This window comes from Eurosta solidaginis, chromosome 3 (genome assembly GCF_040869045.1).
Source record: "Eurosta solidaginis isolate ZX-2024a chromosome 3, ASM4086904v1, whole genome shotgun sequence".
NCBI classification, from domain to species: Eukaryota; Metazoa; Arthropoda; class Insecta; order Diptera; family Tephritidae; genus Eurosta; species Eurosta solidaginis.
Genome location: NC_090321.1, coordinates 62,084,054 through 62,107,692, shown reverse-complemented (window position 1 = coordinate 62,107,692; position 23,639 = coordinate 62,084,054). Strand labels below are relative to the sequence as shown.

Sequence of the window (23,639 nt, the reverse complement as noted above, 5' to 3'; positions counted from 1 at the left end):
GATATTGTGAAAAGATTGGGAGTAATTTTAAATATTTTAAACTGCCATGAACCAGTTAATGGACCCAAATTTGGAGAATATGCATCTAAAACTACAGAGTTGCTGCGTCAAAAGTAACCTGAGAAGAAACTTACACCAACGGTACATACAATTTTAGCACATGGAAAAGATTTAATAGAGTACCAGTGCTTACCATTAGGAGAATTGTCTGAAGAAGTTCAAGAATCTAAAAACAAGGACTACAAAAGATATAGATGTATGAACACCTGCAAAGTGTCACGAGATCCAGTCATATCATCTATGAGGTATGTAAGAACACAAAAAGATCTTACAGATGCGTATAGCTCAGAAATGGTTCCAGTGACGATGACTATGTTAAGATAAACTAAGTTTCTCACTTCTTATCACAACAATGAAAAGGAGATTTACTAATAAATTTTGTTACTTTACTGAAAAATAAGATATCTATTTATTTCAAAAAAAAAAAAAGAATTAATTTAGTAACTTATAAATATATACTTTTCGTTATTGCATTTCTCTAAAGTTTATCAAATTTATTTTAAATCTTAGGCATTTCGCCTTCAAACGAGTATTAAATTTTTATAGAAATCAATACGTCTATCGAGTTTGGTACAAATTGGTAAAGCGGTTACTAAGATCAAACTTTTTGGCATAAATGGGCAGTGCCACTCCCTTTTTCCAAAATTCGTTGGCTGTTTAATCTTTAGCTCAAATAAAATTTCATTGAACCACTTTCAATAAATTTAGTTATTAATAAAATACATATTTGGCTTGTAAATTAAAAAAAAAAACATGTAACATTTTACGATGAATTTTGAAGCACCTTGTTATTGTGGCATCAAAAACGGACATTTGAGTTTTATTTAAAAGAAACATTTAAAAGAAGCAATACGTCTATCGATTTTGATAGTTAATGATTACGTGACTACTTAGATACAACTTTTTATCATAAGTGGGCAGCGCCACGCTATCTTATCAAAAACTTTAGTTTATCTTATTTAATGCTTAAATACGTCATTATAAGACAAATCTCATTTTATTATTTTTATTTTTTACTAAAAACATTTTGTTTTTTCATTTTTCTAAAAATTTTCGACTTTGAGCACCCTGTATTTGTGACATTCTGAGCTTTTACACAATAAAACTTCAAATAATTAGCTTTCATTTTCATTTTAAATTTTTAAAATACCTTCATTGGTTCAAAAGTTATGATTTTTGCAAAGAAAAACCTCAAAAGGCGCCACTGTGCGACGTACATAAACGAACAGTTCAGTACAATAAGTTGATGGGCTCTGGTGGAATTCATTAATATAGTTCTCTGCAGCAAAACAGTGGCAGCAGATGAGGGGCCATAATCGATAGGGCCGCACCACAGGGGGTGCAATATCTTCTCTGCTCAGGGAGGTGGTAATGAACGAGCTTTTTGTGGAGCTGGAAATCAATTTCTGTAGGGTGGTTGCCTACGCAGATGACCTGACTATCCTAGTCAGAGGGAAATTTCTAGACAACCTAAGCAATGTTTTGCAGGGCTATCTGGGAAAAACGGAACTGGTTCGTTTTACACGGAAATATAAGATGCACGTTTTAAGAACTCGCCTTTGGACAAGAAACTGTACTGCATATCCAAAGTGGAAGACAGGACTGGGAAGGCCGCAGTTTCCTTGTACTGCTACAGTGCGGATATCGGCAAGAGTTGGGGGCACTCGCTTTATGAGATAAGTTGCTGGTATGGCGGAATGCACTGGACAGGGCGAGCACCACCAAAATATTAGTGTCAATTCAAAGGACGAGGCTGGTTGGTACCAGCGGCGCTCTTAGAACAACACCTATCTTCGCATTGAATGTCATGCTGAAAATAGATATTGCGGTAAGGCGGCTGCCGTCCGGTCGTTGGTCAGGCTTAGTGATATGGCCAATGGGCTTTTTAACTTCGGTCACTCTAGCCTGCTTACCAGGTTCGACTTAATCACTAACAGGTCGGAATATTCTGTGCGGATAACTGCTTCCTGTGCAGCCTTCACCCCAGTCATTCTCTTGAGATAATGTGGAAGGGTACCCATCTGGGGATGGGGACTAGTTACTTTGGGCGGATGGGTCGAATTTGATGGAAAGGTTGGTGGTCTTATGTCACGAGATACATGTGAGCCACAAGTTTAAGTTGGCTGATCACTGCAGCATCTTTCAAGCGGAAGTTGCCGCGATTATGGAATGCTATCTAGTGCTAGTACGGTGAGGGAATTTAACATCTACTTGGATAGCTATCAAGTCTATCAAGGCCTTGGGTTCTAATGACCTCACTTGCGATTGCATCGAGGTATTTTATAAACAAAATTATCTGTGTACCGGGCCTTAGTGATTCCCGGATCTCTGTGATTCAAGAGGATCTCTTAGCCCGCATCGGTACAAATGAACCAGACGATGGGCTCTTGGAATTTCGGTATTCCGCTGGCCACCTGTGGTCTACTTCAACATAGATGGGCCTCAAGTCAGCTCAGTAAGCGTTTGGCAAGATCCTTCTAGTCGGCAATGATTGGCAGGAGGTTTACGGAGACTATTGGGTTTACTCAGGCTCATCTATCAATAGTCATTATGGTTTTGACAGGAAATCCATGCGGTACGTCTAACCAGTTGGGGATCTTTGCTGGTATGGTACTTAATCAAGTTCGGACCTTTTTGTAAATGTTTCCGGACCATTTCTCAGCTTCTTTGATATTTTTAAGATAATATGAAATAAGTCTCATTGGCTTGTTATCGGTAACTACCGACATTGAAAAGTTATGGTTTTTTTATCAAAAAAAAAAAAAAAGATTACCGGCTTGTTAACGGTTTATTATCCTGCTATAGATGGGTACCCCATGTACTTTCGAAGTATTAATTGTGTTACCGACAACACCTCTAGCACACGAGTTGTAGATTTATTATCGAAGTGTTATGGGCGTGTTATCGAAGTGGAATCGATTTGTTATCGGCGGCCAATATAAATTAGCGTTGCATTCGATATCTGATATCCTGGGTATACGTGCCGGTTTCTTTACATCATCTTGCCGCAGCATCTACAGAGGTCATTTAAGCCATTCCACCATTCCTTCCAGGTTTGTATCCAAATCCAGCATCCCGTAATTTGGACTAAGTTCACTTCTTAGTAAATTCCCTGTCCCATTCTGTTCGTTACAAAACCACGTTTGATGGTTTTCTTGAAGTACTTAGGTATAAGATCGCTGGGTTCTATGTGAACGAATGTAATCTATGTTACCAACGACAACACGCAGCCTGGCTGCTGTGAGTGCTTGGGTTGATGTGTATACTCACTATGAGTACATCACACCTCCTTTCCCATCTTATATCGGCTAGGATGCTTTCGAGTTATTCTTTACTATGTCAGCCGAATAGCCCTGACAATGAGTTTTGTTCTCTGGAAGTAATGGGAAGAGTTCTTTTATGACTGGGCCAATCAGGAAGTGACCCTAGCTTTAACTAAGTAAGGAAAAATAAAACAAACTTTTCAGATTAGGGCTAAGAAAGCGAAGGTTTAACTGGTCGGTCAACAATAAACATCTTACATAGACTGAATGTGGTCATAGTAACGAGAGTGATGAGATAATATCAAATACGAATCCATCGCTTTTTGTGACATTAATGTGGAATTTCCCCAACTAGCTTAGCGTATATGGCGCGTTTCTCAACCCTTGGCCATATTGATAGCAGAATGGATGCTACAATCATCTTTATTACTTACTTGCATGTATACACCTCGCTGTGAGCTCCCCCATTCTTGGACAGCTGGTTTACTTCGCATTTCCGAAGATACCCTGTGAGTAAAACAGAACCTTAAAACCCTGCTATCTTCCCCTACTTAACCATTTGAACGCTCCTACTGTTTGATCTTCGATATGAAACGCAACAATGTGCGCCCAACATGATGTGCACCCCAAACTATTGACTGACCAATTGTCAGATTTAATGCGGTCAATAAAACAGTAGACACGCCAATCATAGTGTTTAAACAAAAACGGCAATAGCAACTATGTAAGTACACAAATTGCTGGTAAAATTTGTACGTGGGACAGCGATGCAATTTGTAAAAGTAATTAATTACATTTGCCATCGCTGTCACTTTTCGCACTCTCTTTTAGCTGCAAACTCAACTTCTCATTATACTCAGTTGAGCAGAGCTCACAGAGTATATTAACTTTGCTTGGATAACGGTTGGTTGTACAGGTGTAAAGGAATCGAGATAGATATAGACTTCCATATATCAAAATCATCAGTATTGAAAAAAAAATTTGATTGAGCCATGTCCGTCCGTCCGTCCGTCCGTTAACACGATAACTTGAGAAAATTTTTAGGTATCTTGATGAAATTTGGTATGTAGGTTCCTGGGCGCTCACCCCAGTTCGCTGTTTAAAATGAACGATATCGGACTATAACCACGCCCACTTTTTCGATATCGAAATTTTCGAAAAACCGAAAAAGTGTGATAATTAATTACCAAAGACGGCTAAAGCGATGAAACTCGGTAGGTGAGTTGAACTTATGACGCAGAATAGAAAATTAGTAAAATTTTGGACAACGGGCGTGGCACCGCCCACTTTTAAAAGAAGGTAATTTAAAAGTTTTGCATGCTGTAATTTGGCAGTCGTTGAAGATATCGTGATGAAATTTGGCGGGAACGTTACTCCTATTACTGTATGTATGCCTAATAAAAATTATCAAAATCGGAGAAAGAACACGCCCACTTTTAAAAAAAAATTTGTTAAGTCAAATTTTAACAAAAAATTTAATATCTTTACCAATCCTTGTGAAATTTGGTAGGGGCTTAGATTCTAGGATGATAACTGTTTTCTGTGAAAAAGGACGAAATCGGTTGAAGCCATGCCCAGTTTTTATACACAGTCGACAGTCTGTCCTTCCCTTCGGCCGTTAACACGGTAACTAGAGCAAAAATCAATAATCTTTACTAAACTCAGTTCACGTGCTTATCTGAACGCACTTTGTATTGGTATAAAAAATGGCCGAAATCCGGCTATGGCCACGCCCACTTTTTCGATATCGAAAAATACGAAACATGAAAAAAAATTCCATAATTCTATACCAAATATGGAAAAAGGGATTAAACATGATAATTAGATTGGTTTATTGACGCAAAATATAACTTTAGAAAAAACTTTGTAAAATGGGTGTGACACCTGCCATATTTTTTTTTTTTTTAGTAGAAGAAAATGAAAAAGTTCGGCAGGGCGAAATCAAAAGCCCGTGGAATCTTGGCAGGAATACTCTTCGTGGTATTACATATCTAAATAAATTAGCGGTACCGACAGATGATGTTCTGGGCCACCCTGGTCCACATTTTGGTCGATATCGCGAAAATGCCTTCACATATACAACCACCACTCCCTTTTAAAACCCTTATTAATACCTTTACTTTGGTACCCATATCGTACAAACAAATTCTAGAGTCAACCCTGGTCCATCTTTATAACGGTATCTCGAAAAGGCGTCCACCTATAGAACTAATTCCAACTACCTTTTAAAAAACTCATTCACACCTTTCATTTGATACCCATATTGTACAAACAAATTCTAGAGTCACCACTGGTCCACCTTTATGGAGATATCTCGAAAAGGCGTCCACCCAAAGAACTAAGGCCCACTCCCTTTTAAAATACTCATTCACAACTTTCTTTTGATAGCCATATCGTACAAACAAATTCTAGAGACAACCCTGGTCCACCTTTATGGCGATATCTCGAAAAGGCGTCCATCTATTGAGATAAGGCCCACTCCCTTTTAAAATACTCATTCACAACTTTCATTTGATAGCCATATCGTACAAACAAATTCTAGAGTCACCACTGGTCCACCTTTATAACGATATCTCGAAAAGGCGCCCACCTATAGAACTAAGGCCCAATACCTTTTAAAATACTCATTAACACCTTTCATTTGATACCCATATCGTACAAGCAAATTCTAGAGTCAACCCTGGTCCACCTTTATAACGATATCTCGAAAAGGCGCCCACCTATAGAACTAAGGCCCAACAACTTTTAAAATACTCATTAACACCTTTCATTTGATACCCATATCGTACAAACAAATTCTAGAGTCAACCCTGGTCCACCTTTATAACGATATCTCGAAAAGGCGCCCACCTATAGAACTAAGGCCCAATACCTTTTAAAATACTCATTCACACCTTTGATTTGATACTCATATTATACAAACAAATTCTAGAGTCACCACTGGTCCACCTTTATGGCGATATCTCGAAAAGGCGTCCACCCAAAGAACTAAGGCCCACTCCCTTTTAAAATACTCATTAACACCTTTCATTTGATACCCATATCGTACAAGCAAATTCTAGAGTCAACCCTGGTCCACCTTTATAACGATATCTCGAAAAGGCGCCCAACTATAGAACTAAGGCCCAATACCTTTTAAAATACTCATTAACACCTTTCATTTGATACCCATATCGTACAAGCAAATTCTAGAGTCAACCCTGGTCCACCTTTATAACGATATCTCGAAAAGGCGCCCACCTATAGAACTAAGGCCCAATACCTTTTAAAATACTCATTCACACCTTTGATTTGATACTCATATTATACAAACAAATTCTAGAGTCACCACTGGTCCACCTTTATGGCGATATCTCGAAAAGGCGTCCACCCAAAGAACTAAGGCCCACTCCCTTTTAAAATACTCATTAACACCTTTCATTTGATACCCATATCGTACAAGCAAATTCTAGAGTCAACCCTGGTCCACCTTTATAACGATATCTCGAAAAGGCGCCCACCTATAGAACTAAGGCCCAATACCTTTTAAAATACTCATTAACACCTTTCATTTGATACCCATATCGTACAAACAAATTCTAGAGTCAACCCTGGTCCACCTTTATAACGATATCTCGAAAATGCGCCCACCTATAGAACTAAGGCCCAATACCTTTTAAAATACTCATTCACACCTTTGATTTGATACCCATATCGTACAAACAAATTCTAGAGTCAACCCTGGCCCACCTTTATAACGATATCTCGAAAATGCGCCCACCTATAGAACTAAGGCCCAATACCTTTTAAAACACTCATACACACCTTTGATTTGATACCCATATCGTACAAACAAATTCTAGAGTCAACCCTGGCCCACCTTTATAACGATATCTCGAAAATGCGCTCACCTATAGAACTAAGGCCCAATACCTTTTAAAACACTCATTCACACCTTTCATTTGATACCCATATTATACAAACAAATTCTAGAGTCACCACTAGTCCACCTTTATGGCGATATCTCGAAAAGGCGTCCATATATAGAAATAAGGCCCACTCCCTTTTAAAATACTCATTCACACCTTTGATTTGATACCCATATTATACAAACAAATTCTAGAGTTACCACTGGTCCACCTTTATAACGATATCTCGAAAGGCGTCCATCTATAGAACTAAGGCCCAATACCTTTTAAAATACTCATTCATACCTTTGATTTGAAACCCATATCGTACAAACAAATTCTAGAGTCAACCCTGGCCCACCTTTATAACGATATCTCGAAAATGCGCCCACCTATAGAACTAAGGCCCAATACCTTTTAAAATACTCATACACACCTTTGATTTGGTATCCATATCGCACAAACAAATTCTAGAGTCAACCCTGGTCCACCTTTATAACGATATCTCGAAAAGGCGCCCACCTATAGAACTAAGGCCCAATACCTTTTAAAACACTCATTCACACCTTTCATTTGATACCCATATTATACAAACAAATTCTAGAGTCACCACTAGTCCACCTTTATGGCGATATCTCGAAAAGGCGTCCATATATAGAAATAAGGCCCACTCCCTTTTAAAATACTCATTCACACCTTTGATTTGATACCCATATTATACAAACAAATTCTAGAGTTACCACTGGTCCACCTTTATAACGATATCTCGAAAGGCGTCCATCTATAGAACTAAGGCCCAATACCTTTTAAAATACTCATTCACACCTTTGATTTGAAACCCATATCGTACAAACAAATTCTAGAGTCAACCCTGGCCCACCTTTATAACGATATCTCGAAAATGCGCCCACCTATAGAACTAAGGCCCAATACCTTTTAAAACACTCATTCACACCTTTGATTTGATACCCATATCGTACAAACAAATTCTAGAGTCAACCCTGGCCCACCTTTATAACGATATCTCGAAAATGCGCCCACCTATAGAACTAAGGCCCAATACCTTTTAAAACACTCATACACACCTTTGATTTGATACCCATATCGTACAAACAAATTCTAGAGTCAACCCTGGCCCACCTTTATAACGATATCTCGAAAATGCGCCCACCTATAGAACTAAGGCCCAATACCTTTTAAAACACTCATTCACACCTTTCATTTGATACCCATATTATACAAACAAATTCTAGAGTCACCACTAGTCCACCTTTATGGCGATATCTCGAAAAGGCGTCCATATATAGAAATAAGGCCCACTCCCTTTTAAAATACTCATTCACACCTTTGATTTGATACCCATATTATACAAACAAATTCTAGAGTTACCACTGGTCCACCTTTATAACGATATCTCGAAAGGCGTCCATCTATAGAACTAAGGCCCAATACCTTTTAAAATACTCATTCACACCTTTGATTTGAAACCCATATCGTACAAACAAATTCTAGAGTCAACCCTGGCCCACCTTTATAACGATATCTCGAAAATGCGCCCACCTATAGAACTAAGGCCCAATACCTTTTAAAATACTCATTCACACCTTTGATTTGATACCCATATTATACAAACAAATTCTAGAGTTACCACTGGTCCACCTTTATAACGATATCTCGAAAGGCGTCCATCTATAGAACTAAGGCCCAATACCTTTTAAAATACTCATTCACACCTTTGTTTTGATACCCATATCGTACAAGCAAATTCTAGAGTCAACCCTGGCCCACCTTTATAACGATATCTCGAAAATGCGCCCACCTATAGAACTAAGGCCCAATACCTTTTAAAACACTCATTCACACCTTTGATTTGATACCCATATTATACAAACAAATTCTAGAGTTACCACTGGTCCACCTTTATAACGATATCTCGAAAGGCGTCCATCTATAGAACTAAGGCCCAATACCTTTTAAAATACTCATTCACACCTTTGATTTGATACCCATATCGTACAAACAAATTCTAGAGTCAACCCTGGCCCACCTTTATAACGATATCTCGAAAATGCGCCCACCTATAGAACTAAGGCCCAATACCTTTTAAAACACTCATTCACACCTTTGATTTGATACCCATATTATACAAACAAATTCTAGAGTTACCACTGGTCCACCTTTATAACGATATCTCGAAAGGCGTCCATCTATAGAACTTAGGCCCAATACCTTTTAAAATACTCATTCACACCTTTGATTTGATACCCATATCGTACAAACAAATTCTAGAGTCAACCCTGGCCCACCTTTATAACGATATCTCGAAAATGCGCCCACCTATAGAACTAAGGCCCAATACCTTTTAAAACACTCATTCACACCTTTGATTTGATACCCATATTATACAAACAAATTCTAGAGTTACCACTGGTCCACCTTTATAACGATATCTCGAAAGGCGTCCATCTATAGAACTAAGGCCCAATACCTTTTAAAATACTCATTCACACCTTTGATTTGATACCCATATCGTACAAACAAATTCTAGAGTCAACCCTGGTCCACCTTTATAACGATATCTCGAAAAGGCGCCCACCTATAGAACTAAGGCCCAATACCTTTTAAAACACTCATTCGCACCTTTCATTTGATACCCATATTATACAAACAAATTCTAGAGTCACCACTAGTCCACCTTTATGGCGATATCTCGAAAAGGCGTCCATATATAGAAATAAGGCCCACTCCCTTTTAAAATACTCATTCACACCTTTGATTTGATACCCATATTATACAAACAAATTCTAGAGTTACCACTGGTCCACCTTTATAACGATATCTCGAAAAGGCGCCCACCTATAGAACTAAGGCCCAATACCTTTTAAAACACTCATTCACACCTTTCATTTGATACCCATATTATACAAACAAATTCTAGAGTCACCACTAGTCCACCTTTATGGCGATATCTCGAAAAGGAGTCCATATATAGAAATAAGGCCCACTCCCTTTTAAAATACTCATTCACACCTTTGATTTGATACCCATATTATACAAACAAATTCTAGAGTTACCACTGGTCCACCTTTATAACGATATCTCGAAAGGCGTCCATCTATAGAACTAAGGCCCAATACCTTTTAAAATACTCATTCACACCTTTGATTTGATACCCATATCGTACAAACAAATTCTAGAGTCAACCCTGGTCCACCTTTATAACGATATCTCGAAAAGGCGCCCACCTATAGAACTAAGGCCCAATACCTTTTAAAACACTCATTCACACCTTTCATTTGATACCCATATTATACAAACAAATTCTAGAGTCACCACTAGTCCACCTTTATGGCGATATCTCGAAAAGGCGTCCATATATAGAAATAAGGCCCACTCCCTTTTAAAATACTCATTCACACCTTTGATTTGATACCCATATTATACAAACAAATTCTAGAGTTACCACTGGTCCACCTTTATAACGATATTTCGAAAGGCGTCCATCTATAGAACTAAGGCCCAATACCTTTTAAAATACTCATTCACACCTTTGATTTGATACCCATATCGTACAAACAAATTCTAGAGTCAACCCTGGCCCACCTTTATAACGATATCTCGAAAATGCGCCCACCTATAGAACTAAGGCCCAATACCTTTTAAAACACTCATTCACACCTTTCATTAGATACCCATATTATACAAACAAATTCTAGAGTCACCACTAGTCCACCTTTATGGCGATATCTCGAAAAGGCGTCCATCTATAGAAATAAGGCCCACTCCCTTTTAAAATACTCATTCACACCTTTGATTTGATACCCATATTATACAAACAAATTCTAGAGTCACCACTGGTCCACCTTTATAACGATATCTCGAAAAGGCGCCCACCTATAGAACTAAGGCCCAATACCTTTTAAAATACTCATACACACCTTTGATTTGATACCCATATCGTACAAACAAATTCTAGAGTCAACCCTGGTCCACCTTTATAACGATATCTCGAAAAGGCGCCCACCTATAGAACTAAGGCCCAATACCTTTTAAAACACTCATTCACACCTTTCATTTGATACCCATATTATACAAACAAATTCTAGAGTCACCACTAGTCCACCTTTATGGCGATATCTCGAAAAGGCGTCCATATATAGAAATAAGGCCCACTCCCTTTTAAAATACTCATTCACACCTTTGATTTGATACCCATATTATACAAACAAATTCTAGAGTTACCACTGGTCCACCTTTATAACGATATCTCGAAAATGCGCTCATCTATAGAAATAAGGCCCACTCCCTTTTAAAATACTCATTCACACCTTTCATTTGATACCCATATCGTACAAACAAATTCTAGAGTCAACCCTGGTCCACCTTTATAACGATATCTCGAAAAGGCGCCCACATATAGAACTAAGGCCCAATACCTTTTAAAATACTCATTCACACCTTTCATTTGATACCCATATCGTACAAACAAATTCTAGAGTCAACCCTGGCCCACCTTTATAACGATATCTCGAAAATGCGCCCACCAAGGCCCAATACCTTTAAAAACACTCATTCACACCTTTCATTTTATACCCATATTATACAAACAAATTCTAGAGTCACCACTAGTCCACCTTTATGGCGATATCTCGAAAAGGCGTCCATCTATAGAAATAAGGCCCACTCCCTTTTAAAATACTCATTCACACCTTTGATTTGATACCCATATTATACAAACAAATTCTAGAGTCACCACTGGTCCACCTTTATAACGATATCTCGAAAAGGCGCCCACCTATAGAACTATGGCCCAATACCTTTTAAAATACTCATTAACACCTTTCATTTGATACCCATATCGTACAAACAAATTCTAGAGTCAACCCTGGTCCACCTTTATAACGATATATCGAAAAGGCGCCCACCTATAGAACTAAGGCACACTCCCTTTTAAAATACTCATTCACACCTTTCATTTGATACCCATATCGTACAAACAAAGTCTAGAGTCAGCCCTGGTCCACCTTTATGGCGATATCCCTAAATGGCGTCCACCTATAGAACTATGGTCCACTCCCTTTTAAAATACTCTTTAATACCTTCCATTTGATACACATGTCATACAAACACATTCCAGGGTTACCCTAGGTTCATTTTCCTACATGGTGATTTTCTCTTATTTTGTCTCCATAGCTCTCAGCTGAGTATGTAATGTTCGATTACACCCGAACTTAGCCTTCCTTACTTTATTTTTATACAAAACTACTTTGTATGTCCTTATTCGCAATCCGATTTACTCTAATCATGCTCTTTTTTGATGTTCTTTTCCTGTCTACGCTTCTTTTACGCCTCCATCAGTCTCCTTAGTTGGACTTGCATAATCGTAGTTTTCATATCATTATCAGTTGTTCCTTGAGTTAAAATTTACACAAAGCAGCGAAATAAAAGTTGTGGCAGAGCGTTAACTGAAAAATTTGCATTTATTAATGGTAATTTATGAATGAAGTCCTTTGGCTACTTACTGGCCAAATTGTGTTGTTGTTTTTGGTGTGAGATATGTACTACAGAAAAACTTTTTGAATGGCTCTAAAAGGGAGAATGGATATAAGTAAACTAGTTTGAAAAAAGAGCGTGGTAGTATACTTTGTATGAGTGCACGTTATGCATTAGGGCGGGTCAATTTGCAGCGCATTCAAGTTACGGAAATTTTCACATTTGGATAGGTTTTACGAATGAATAACAAGTAAGGACGGAACTGTCTTCGGCTGTGCCGAAGACTCCATTCCTTTCATGAATGGGGCTGAACAATAATCTTATCCCATTCGTAATATACAAATAATCGGCTGTATAAGATAAGAAATATTTAGTGAACAGATGTACATACCTAAGCGATTTTTAAGATAAATATTATGGCGAATTTTAGCATCACTAAGCTGGTAGTGAATAAAGGCACAACAACAAAAACATTAAAGCAAGCTTCACTTGCATACGTGAACACATAAATCATCATTTATACACATAAATAGAAGGCGACGAAGAGATACTTACACATACACATGTAGTCATCAGCCGAAGTTGTTACTCACGCATACACATGCATATAGCTCAATTACCAAGCAGGAGATACAACAGTTCTAGAAGGCGAAACGTCTAGACTTTTGGAGAAATATGCGGACGAGGCAACCGAGAGTATAAAAGCAGTGCCAGCTGAGCAATAGCTAATCGGTTTGATTTAAACACGCTATTAGCTGCGGAGTGAGGTATAATTGTGAAGTATAATTATACTACTCCCAAAGTAGTCTAATAAAGACCATTTTGCAATACAGAATATTGGAGTTATTTATTCGACAGTGCAGCGATTCGAACGTTAGCAGAAGGTTTCAAATAAGCGGAATTCCCGAAAATTGGTTACAATATAAAATAAAAAATAGGTAGGTAGTTTTTGCGAGGATGCAAAGTTTCACGTTTTTTGTGGTATGCATGAAATAGCTATGGCAATGAATCACTTATTTCAAAAATATATAACGTAAACGTAAGTATTTGCTAAAACTTGATGCTTCTAGCTGTTAAAATGGGGCGGTAATTACGAAAAGCTTCTTATCTGAATAATCGGTTGTAGGGTACATCTGCTATATATACGACCGATGTGACAAAAATTATCTTTTCTCAAAAATCGGTTGTATGGGGGATACGTGCTAAAGTGGTCCGATCCGGCCGGTTGCGACAAATATCTAATCGGACACCTAAATATACCCGCTCACCAAATTGTATCAAGATATCTCACAAATTGAGGCACTAGTTTGCATATAAACATACAGACGGACATGGCTAAATCAACACATCTCTTCATCCTGATCACTTCGGTTTACTTACTGGAGGGTCTATCTATTTTCTTTTAAGGACTTACAATTTTGAGATTCGTGACGAAGTCAATATACCATTTCATTTTCAAGAAAGGTATAAAAAGGGTTGTGAGAACTTATGTAAGCGCGTGAGAAGTTATACTTCTTCGGCATAATTAGGCTGAGCTGAGCCGGAAATAAATAGGTCATACAAGCCGTCAGATCACTGTAACGTTTTTGAGGCGGAAGTAATAGCCGTAACAAAAGCAGTGGAAACACTGGAAGAAAATATTGACTTTGTTGTATTGATTTTCCGGCAGGGTAGTTAATTGATGAAAATTGGCGCGCTTTTCAGTCATCCCTTGTCAAATTTGGTTTGGAGAAGAAAATAGCTTTCCACTGCAGCTACCGAGACAACCAAGCAGCAACTAAGGCATAGCACAGCATCCTAAAGTATGTTAGAGAGTAAGCGATCACTGGAAATTATCGAGCAGAGATAAGCAAACTTTTATACTGGCGGCATATGAGAATAATTGGGAATGAAATAGCGTATGAACCAGCTAAAAATGACGCATCCCTCGAAGCTTGCTTCGTAGACGTCCCAATTAGATTGGGCGAGATTTAGAGAAGGCGAGAAGTGCACCTTATCGACCAAGTGGGAAAGGCGTGGACCCAAGCGTGGGGCTGCAAAGTGTCGAAGACCAGGTCGTCTTAAAACCTTAGACTAGCAGTAGTGAACAAAGTGACCCTATCAAGTCATAAGCTAAAATGAGCTTCCATTTTTTGTTTGAATGCGAGCGCAATTTATAGCTTTCCCATTTTCTATCTCACCTGCATGTGACGAATAGGCTTCTATAGCAGCCGAGTCTTTGGTGACCCCAAGTTCCTCATGGATAGGGGGGGGGGGGGGGAGGTGGCCAGGTAGATTCAATGTGTTCATATTGAATAATTTCCGAGATGGTCGGCTTTATCCCTTAACTAGCAGACCCGTCAGACGTTGTTCTACCCTAAATTTGGTCTATCTACATAAATTTTAATAAGCTTCCATCTTTTCTCTTCTCTCAAGTTTTTCCCATTCTTCTTAATCCCTTATTGCCAGGCAAATCGAATAGGACGTACGTATGTAAATAGTTATGTGGGTATTATTAATTCATGTCTTTATTTCGGCTTCGCATGCATATTTATCAGTTTTGCAAGGTTGATGCGACTAAATCGAACATCACAATGAAAATTACTTTAAAGCTCTCAGCAACAGCTTCCATTTGATATCCCTATTACACACACATTCTAGGGGTATCCGGGTCCATGTTTTGGCCTATATCTCGAGACCCTAGTCACCCAGCGGCATAAAACTTACTCTGTACTAAAGCACACATCAACAGCTTCAATTTGATATCCATAATGTAAAAACACATCCTAGTGTTACCGTGATCCACGTTTTGGCCTATATCTCGACACCCTTCAGAAATAGGTATGAAAACTACCCTGTACTAAAGCACTCATCAACAGCTTTCATTTGTTATCCATATTCTATAAACACATTCTGGGGGTACCCGCGTCCACGTTTTCCTTATATCTCGAGACCCTAGTTACCCGCGGGTACGAAAAATACCCCGTATCAAAGTACTCATGGCTCCATTTGATACCCATATTGTGCAAACATATCCCAGGATTACCCAGGTCCACGTTTTGATCTCAAGACCCTAGCCAGAACGGGATAAAAATTATCCTATGTCTGTCTCCTGCTTCTAAGCTACCCCTCCACCAATTTTCAGCGAAATATGTTCATCCGTTCCTTCCTCTTCAATCACTCTTTATCTATTAAAAAAAGCGCATCAAAATCCGTTGCGTCTTTTTAAAGGTTTAAGCATTCAAAGGGACATAGGGACAGAAAAAGCGACTTTGTTTTATACTAACTATGTAGTGATGTATATCCATACATACTTATAAACCTACGTCCGAAGTTAAATAACGCAGCGAATGCTATATATGTACGTATGTATGTGTCGCATCATGCCTCACTCAAAAGCAATTAGCGCGCACAGTTCAAAGCGAACAACCACACAAACACATTTTTTGGTAAAAATATTACTTTTGTTTAGACAATTTGGCTGATATAAGAAAGCAATGAAGTATTTTTTTTTGATGCAGATCGAAGGTAAATATTTCAAAGTTTTATTGAAAAGTTGAATTTTTTAAATCCATCAATCCGTTTATGGGTTTTAGCTGTGAAAACAAAAATTTTATGATTTTTTACTACATTTTGGCAATTTGCCACGCCCCTATAATATATATCTTCAAATTATATTAACTGTACCATCTCACGTAGCTAAGCTTTCAAATGCAAAAAACCGTTTAAAATCGGAGCATTCTGTGTGAAGTTATGTGCATACATGGCATTTAGCGACTTTATTTTATAAGAATTATAGATAGTGCTTGTTACCGAAACGTACCGGATCTGCATCGTTAGGACTCCCCAAAAACCTTTGGTGTGTCTTTATCCTTACAAAACAACAGCAATAAAACATATGACGCAGCCGATTTTCAGAAGAGTTTTATATTGGAAAGTGAAGTCATCCACTTACAAAGGCGAGTGACTTCGAAGTCCTAGCTATCAATTCTATCATTACAACTGAAGGAGCACTTATTTATAATTTGAATCAAATTGGAGTCATATATTGCGCTCATCACTATGGAATGCTCCTATTGTTAAAATTTCAAGATCAGAATTCATCAAACATTTCGTCTGTATCCAAAGACAAACTTTAATAAATAGGAAGTTTTCAAAATTTTCGTATCTTATTTTTATACTCAGTTGAGCAGAGCTCACAGAGTATATTAAGTTTGATTGGATAACGGTTGGTTGTACATATATAAAGGAATCGAGATAGATATAGACTTCAATATATCAAAATAATCAGGATCGAAAAAAAATTTGATTGAGCCATGTCCGTCCGTCCGTCCGTCCGTCCGTTAACACGATAACTTGAGTAAATTTCGAGGTACCTTGATGAAATTCGGTATGTAGGTTCCTGAGCACTAGTCTCAGGTCGCTATTTAAAATGAACGATATCGGACTATAACCACGCCCACTTTTTCGATATCGAAAATTTCGAAAAACCGAAAAAGTGCGATAATTCATTACAAAAGACCGATAAGGCGACGAAACTTGGTAGATGAGTTGAACTTATGACGCAGAATAGAATATTAGCAAAATTTTGGACAATGGGCGTGGCACCGCCCACTTTTAAAACAAGGTAATTTAAAATTTTTGCAAGCTGTAATTTGGAAGTCGTTAAAGATATCATGATGAAATTTGGCAGGAACGTTACTCCTATACATACAGTACGCTTAATAAAAATTAGCAAAATCGGAGAAGGACCACGCCCACTTTTAAAAAAAAAATTTTTTTAAAGTAAAATTTTTACAAAAAATTTAATATCTTTACAGTATATAAGTAAATTATGTCAACATTCAACTCCAGTAATGATATGGTGCAACAAAATATAAAAATAAAAGAAAATTTCAAAATGGGCGTGGCTCCGCCCTTTTTCATTTAATTTGTCTAGGATACTTTTAACGCCATAAGTCGAACAAAAATTAACCAATCCTTTTGAAATTTGGTAGTGGCATAGATTTTATGACGTTAACTGTTCTCTATGAAAATGGGCAAAATCGGTTGATGCCACGCCCAGTTTTTATACACAGTCGCCCGTCTGTCCTTCCGCATGGCCGTTAACACGATAACTTGAGCAAAAATCGACATATCTTTAATGAACTTAGTTCACGTGCTTAGTTGAACTCACTTTATCTTGGTATGGAAAATGAACGAAATCCGACTATGACCACGCCCACTTTTTCGATATCGAAAATTACGAAAAATGAAAAAAATGCCATAATTCTATACCAAATACGAAAAAAGGGATGAATTTGGTAATTGGATTGTTTTATTGACGCTAAATATAACTTTAGGAAAAAACTTGGTAAAATGGGTGTGACACCTGCCATATTAAGTAGAAGAAAATGAAAAGTTCTGCAGGGCGAAATAAAAAACCCTTAAAATCTTGGCAGGTATTACATATATAAATAAATTAGCGGTATCCAACAGATGATGTTCAGGGTTACCCTGGTCCACATTTTGGTCGATATCTGGAAAACGCCTTCACATATACAACTACAACCACTCCCTTTTAAAACTCTCATTAATACCTTTAATTTGATACCCATATCGTACAAACATATTCTAGAGTCACCCCTGGTCCACCTCTATGGCGATATCTCGAAAAGGCGAACACCTATAGAACGAAGGCCCACCCCCTTTTAACAATACTCATTAACACCTTTCATTTGATACCCATATAGTACAAACAAAGTCTAGAGTCACCCCTGGTCCACCTTTATTGCGATACCTCGAAAAGGCGCCCACCTATAGAACTAAGGCCCACTCCCTTTTAAAATACTCATTAATTCCTTTCGTTTGATACCCATATTGCACAAACGAATTCTAGAGTCACCCCTGGCCCACCTTTATGGCGATATCTCGAAACGGCGTCCACCTATGGAACTAAGGATTACTCCCTTTTAAAATACTCATTAACACCTTTCTTTTGATACCCATATTGTACAAACAAATTCTAGGGTCACCCCTGCTCCACCTTTATGGCGATATCTCGAAACGGCGTCCACCTATGGAACTAAGGATTACTCCCTTTTAAAATATTCATTAACACCTTTCTTTTGATACCCATATTGTACAAACAAATTCTAGGGTCACCCCTGATCCACCTTTATGGTGATATCTCGAAAATGCGACCACCTATACAACAACCACCACTCCCTTTTAAAACCCTCATTAATACCTTTAATTTGATACCCATATCGTACAAACACATTCTAGAGTCACCCCTGGTCCACCTTTATGGCGATATTTCGAAACGGCGTCCACCTATAGAACTAAGGCCCAATCCCTTTTAAAGTACTCATTAACACCTTTCGTTTGATGCCCATATTGTGTAAACAAATTCTAGGGTCACCCCTGGTCCACCTTTATGGCGATATCTCGAAACGGCGTCCACCTATGGAACTAAGTATTAATCCCTTTTAAAATGCTCATTAACACCTTTCTTTTGATACCCATATTGTACAAACAAATTCTAGGGTTACCACTGGTCCACCTTTATGGCGATATATCGAAACCGCGTCCACCTATGGAACTAAGGATTACTCCCTTTTAAAATACTCATTAGCACCTTTAATTTGATACCCATATCGTACAAACGCATTCTAGAGTCACCCCTGGTCCACCTTTATGGCGATATCTCGAAACAGCTTCCACCTATAGAACTAAGGCTCACTCCCTTTTAAAATACTCATTAACACCATTCGTTTGATGCCCATATTGTACAAACAAATTCTAGGGTCGCCCCTGATCCAACTTTGTGGCGATATCTCGAAACGGCGTCCACATATGGAACTAAGGATTACTCCCTTTTAAAATACTCATTAACACTTTTCATTTGATACCCATATCGTACAAACGCATTCTAGAGTCAACCCTGATCCACCTTTATGGCTATATCCCTAAATGGCGTCCACCTATAGAACTATGACCCACTCCCTCATAAAATACTCTTTAGTGCCTTTCATTTGATACACATGTCATACAAACACATTCCAGGGTTTCCCTCGCTTCATTTTCCCACATGGTTATTTTCCCGTATGTTGTCACCATAGCTCTCAACTGAGTATGTAATGTTCGGTTACACCCGAACTTAACCTTCCTTACTTGCTATTGCATAATTTTCTGGCATTGTCTCGGTGCTCTGAGCCTTAAGTGAAGTTTAAAGTTTGTAGCTCAATAGCAATCATCTTTAAAATGGATAGCGAGAGGGTTTGTTGTTGTTGCTGTAGCGATCAGGACACTTCCCGAAGGCCTTGGGGAGTGTTATCGAGTTGATGATCCTTTGCAGGATGCAGATCCGGTACGTTCCGGTACCAAGCCCGACCATCTCGGGAACGACTTGTTGTGACCACATGCGACCTTCTAGGCCATATCGCCCTCCCACCCTCTACATCCATGTGGAGTTCGGGGCCGCCAGAGCCTCGGCTGTTAATGAAACAAGATTCACCACGGATAGGTGAGGTTGACAATTGAGTTTGGAGAAGCTATATATTGCGCTGGCAACCTGAAAGGGTTGCGCAACACAACCGCTTGAATCTGGTATTTTAGTCGCCTCTTACGACAGGTATACCTACCGCGGGTATATTCTAACCCCGTAACCCGATGGGGGTTGATAGCGAGACTCCTCCACCCCTTTTGTATGATTTTTCCAAATACATCGATCCGAGCGTGGCCTAGCAGAGACTTTTGTGATAGGTATTCTACTCCCGTTGGACTCTCAAATACGTTTAAGCTTTCAAGCCTGTAGCTTAGCGGGAAGCTATTTGAAAATCGCTCGCATGGTTCAAGTTATGTTCAAGTTACTTAAAACCCGATCTCAAGATTCTAAATCTACTGCATTAAACTATAGAGTAGTGAATACACGTACTCGATTTGTCACCGGTGTGTTATCGACAAGTAGAGATGAGTTATGGATTTCTTATCGAAGTGTTGCCAATTTGCTTGCTATCAATATTAAAAGTTTTCAAAGAGAAACCGATTTTATATCAATAAGTTTTCGGTTTCTTATCAAAAATTTATCGACTATGTATATACATTTATCGAGATGTTGTCAAATACCTATCGATTTTTTTACTGAGAAATTGTCAAAATTGATTGACTTATTATTTAAAAGTTATCGATATGATATGGAAAAATTATTCATTTAATATCAAAAAGTTATCGATTATTTATCAACAAGTTATCGTTATGTTGTATAAACGTCACTATATAATTCTATTGATTTGTCATATGAAACTTATCGATTTGTTACCAAAAAGGTGTCGATTTTATATCAAACAGCTGTCGAGTTCTCATCAAAATGTCACCAAATTGTTATCGATATGTAACCCGTCTGTAACAAGCCGATAGCTTAAAAATAATAGTTCGCAATCTTTTATTTAGATTTTTGTTTAGGTTTTTACCGTTAAGAAACCAACGAAGCTCTTCTCAAATAGTCCGAAATTATTTAACTCTGGTCATGTTACTTCTGTTGCTAGGTTAGGTTGAACTGGCCTGTCAATAAAGACCTCACATAGGCTGAATGTGTACATAGTGTTACCAGAATTTATTTGACGACCAAACATTAAAAACCCAAACTAAGTATCAGGATTTGAGACTTGGCAACTCTGCGTCCCCTCGTAGCTGGAGCCTTGACCTGGCGGGCGCAGGACACGAACACAGAACGTGCTCGACCGCTTCTGCTTGCAGTTTGCACTTCCTTTATACATCTGCTGTTACTAGCTAGACCTAGCTTGTAAGCATGTGACGCCAGATGGCAGTATCCAGTTAATAATAAGTCCATTGTGAGCCTTAAAAGTCTTCTCTCTTCAGTGATGTGACCAACTTTGTCAGTCTAACGTCGTAGCATTTGCATATAATCTTAGAAATTTTACAGCCCTGCGCTTCTGGTCACACCTTTCCTGCTTGATCTATCATAGCCATGAAACTGGCTCTTTCACTTCCTGATGAACTATTGTGTCAGTATATATATTGATAGTGAGGTGGCGATTAGAGCAATAAACGGAGTGTCCTGGAATGCAAAGAAGCACTGGAAAATCAAAAGAAGACAGAAGTTGCATATGATCCATTAACAAAGAAAGGCGTGCACAAAAGCGCGGGCTGCATAATTTTTAAAATGATGTGCAAATCCAGTGACATTAGATTCACAAAATGGCTCATATCTTTGAAGGAAGAAGATTTAAAGCTCACGATGGGCATACTTACTGGACACTGCCTCATACTTACAACTTAGGCCTCGTCAGTAACAGCAGTTGTAGGAAGTGCGAGCTGCAGGAAGAAATGGATTAGCACGTTCTGTGTTCATGTCCTGTGCTCGCCAGGTAAAGACTCCAGCTTTAAGTGGTGGCAGAGCTGCCAGATCTCGAGGCAGCAATTAAGTTAGATTCTAAAAAGCTTCTAGTATTTTCCAAGACGACTGAGTTGCACTATAACAAAAGGCCTGGTACCTGATTGGGGGTTCTTCGTTTGATCGTCAAAGAAATTCTGGTAACACTATGAACACATTCAGTATATGTGAGGTCTTTATTAGCTAGTTTAACCTAAGCTTTATGTTGTAAGGGTTTCGAATTTTTTTACTTCATTTGATCCTTGCAAATACAATCGAGGTTGTAACTTGGTTAAGATCAATTTAAGTTATTTAAAGTTTGATTTCGATTTACGCTTCATACAATATCTCGTGATCTCAAGAGAACATTCGAAGGAGTTACTGAGCCCAACATAATACCGTGTATGATAATAAAATCCGATGTGAGCAGTGTTTCGTAAATTTTTGTGTGTATGTTTTTCTTTTCTTAGTTATTTATTTATTTTTATTTAAGTCTTTATTACCTGCAATTCGTGAATAAAATTTGTCTTTATTGCGCTAGACACATAGTTTTTGTTGTAGTTTCAATATTGTGCCGGGGATATATTATTTCTTTAATTTTTTGAACTCCAATCTATTGAGTCTTTTCAGAATATTTTTAACAGATTTTTTCTCTTCAAGCATATAAAATTATTTTTTTTTTCTTTTAATTTCGTCACTTTTCTTGCTTTTATACAAATATTTTTAAATCAAAAATCTACATACATATGCACTACTTTTTTGCAAAATTTCACCTTTTATGTCATACACTTTTACACACAAATACCAATGCACCGCTGCACACATACAAAACGCATTTATAAGCAAGAGGACAACAAACGACTCTCCTGCATTAAAATCTCAGAATTTGATTAAACACACACACACACATGCAAACACTTCGATACCACCTACACGCACACACACATGTGCACATACACAATGGCACCAATGTTATAGCTATACTAGTCCTTTATATATACCGTTACACAGATTTCCGCCTTAAAGCACAATTATCATTTTAAAGCGTCTGTATTTGCGAACATTTGAAAAGCAACTGAATGGAAAATTCATCTAACTCAACCAGAAGTAAAGGCAGGAACAGCAGCAACAGCAGCAGAAGTTGAGCCACCAACAGCTGCAAACATACGAGGGAACAACGGAAAAATATAAGCGAAACAACAAAAACAATTATCCGAAAAGCAATACAGTATACGCCACCCACTAATCAGATATCAGCTTTTAGCAAAGAAATGTAAAAAAGCGCATACACACACGCACACACAGTAAAATAAAAACAACAAAAAAAATCACGCAACAGCTTATAGCTGCCGTTGTTTGGCTACAGCAGCGAGCAAATATTAACACTCTTCAATTCGTGCGATTTTTGCGTATACCAATGTTGCCAGTTATGGAGAACTTATGCTAATTTTGGTGCCATATTAGCTACTAGGCTTGATTTAGAGAAGTGTGTATGTATGCATAGGCAAAATGAAGCTGAACCATTGCAAGATCTAGACTGGTACTTGAGTACAGCTTTCTGACTTACTTAATTGGCGCTTA

General features: G+C 38.1%; 1 protein-coding gene across 1 annotated transcript in view; it reads right to left on the bottom strand.

Annotated features, from left to right (window-relative positions):
- GlyT (Glycine transporter) overlaps positions 1–23,111 on the bottom strand; it is a 421,794-nt gene extending 398,683 nt beyond the window's left edge. Inside the window, exon 1 of the mRNA XM_067771981.1 lies at positions 22,562–23,111. The gene's annotated coding sequence lies outside the window, so the exon portion shown is untranslated. The remainder of the gene's footprint in view (positions 1–22,561) is intronic.
- Between the last annotated feature and the right edge of the window lie 528 nt (positions 23,112–23,639).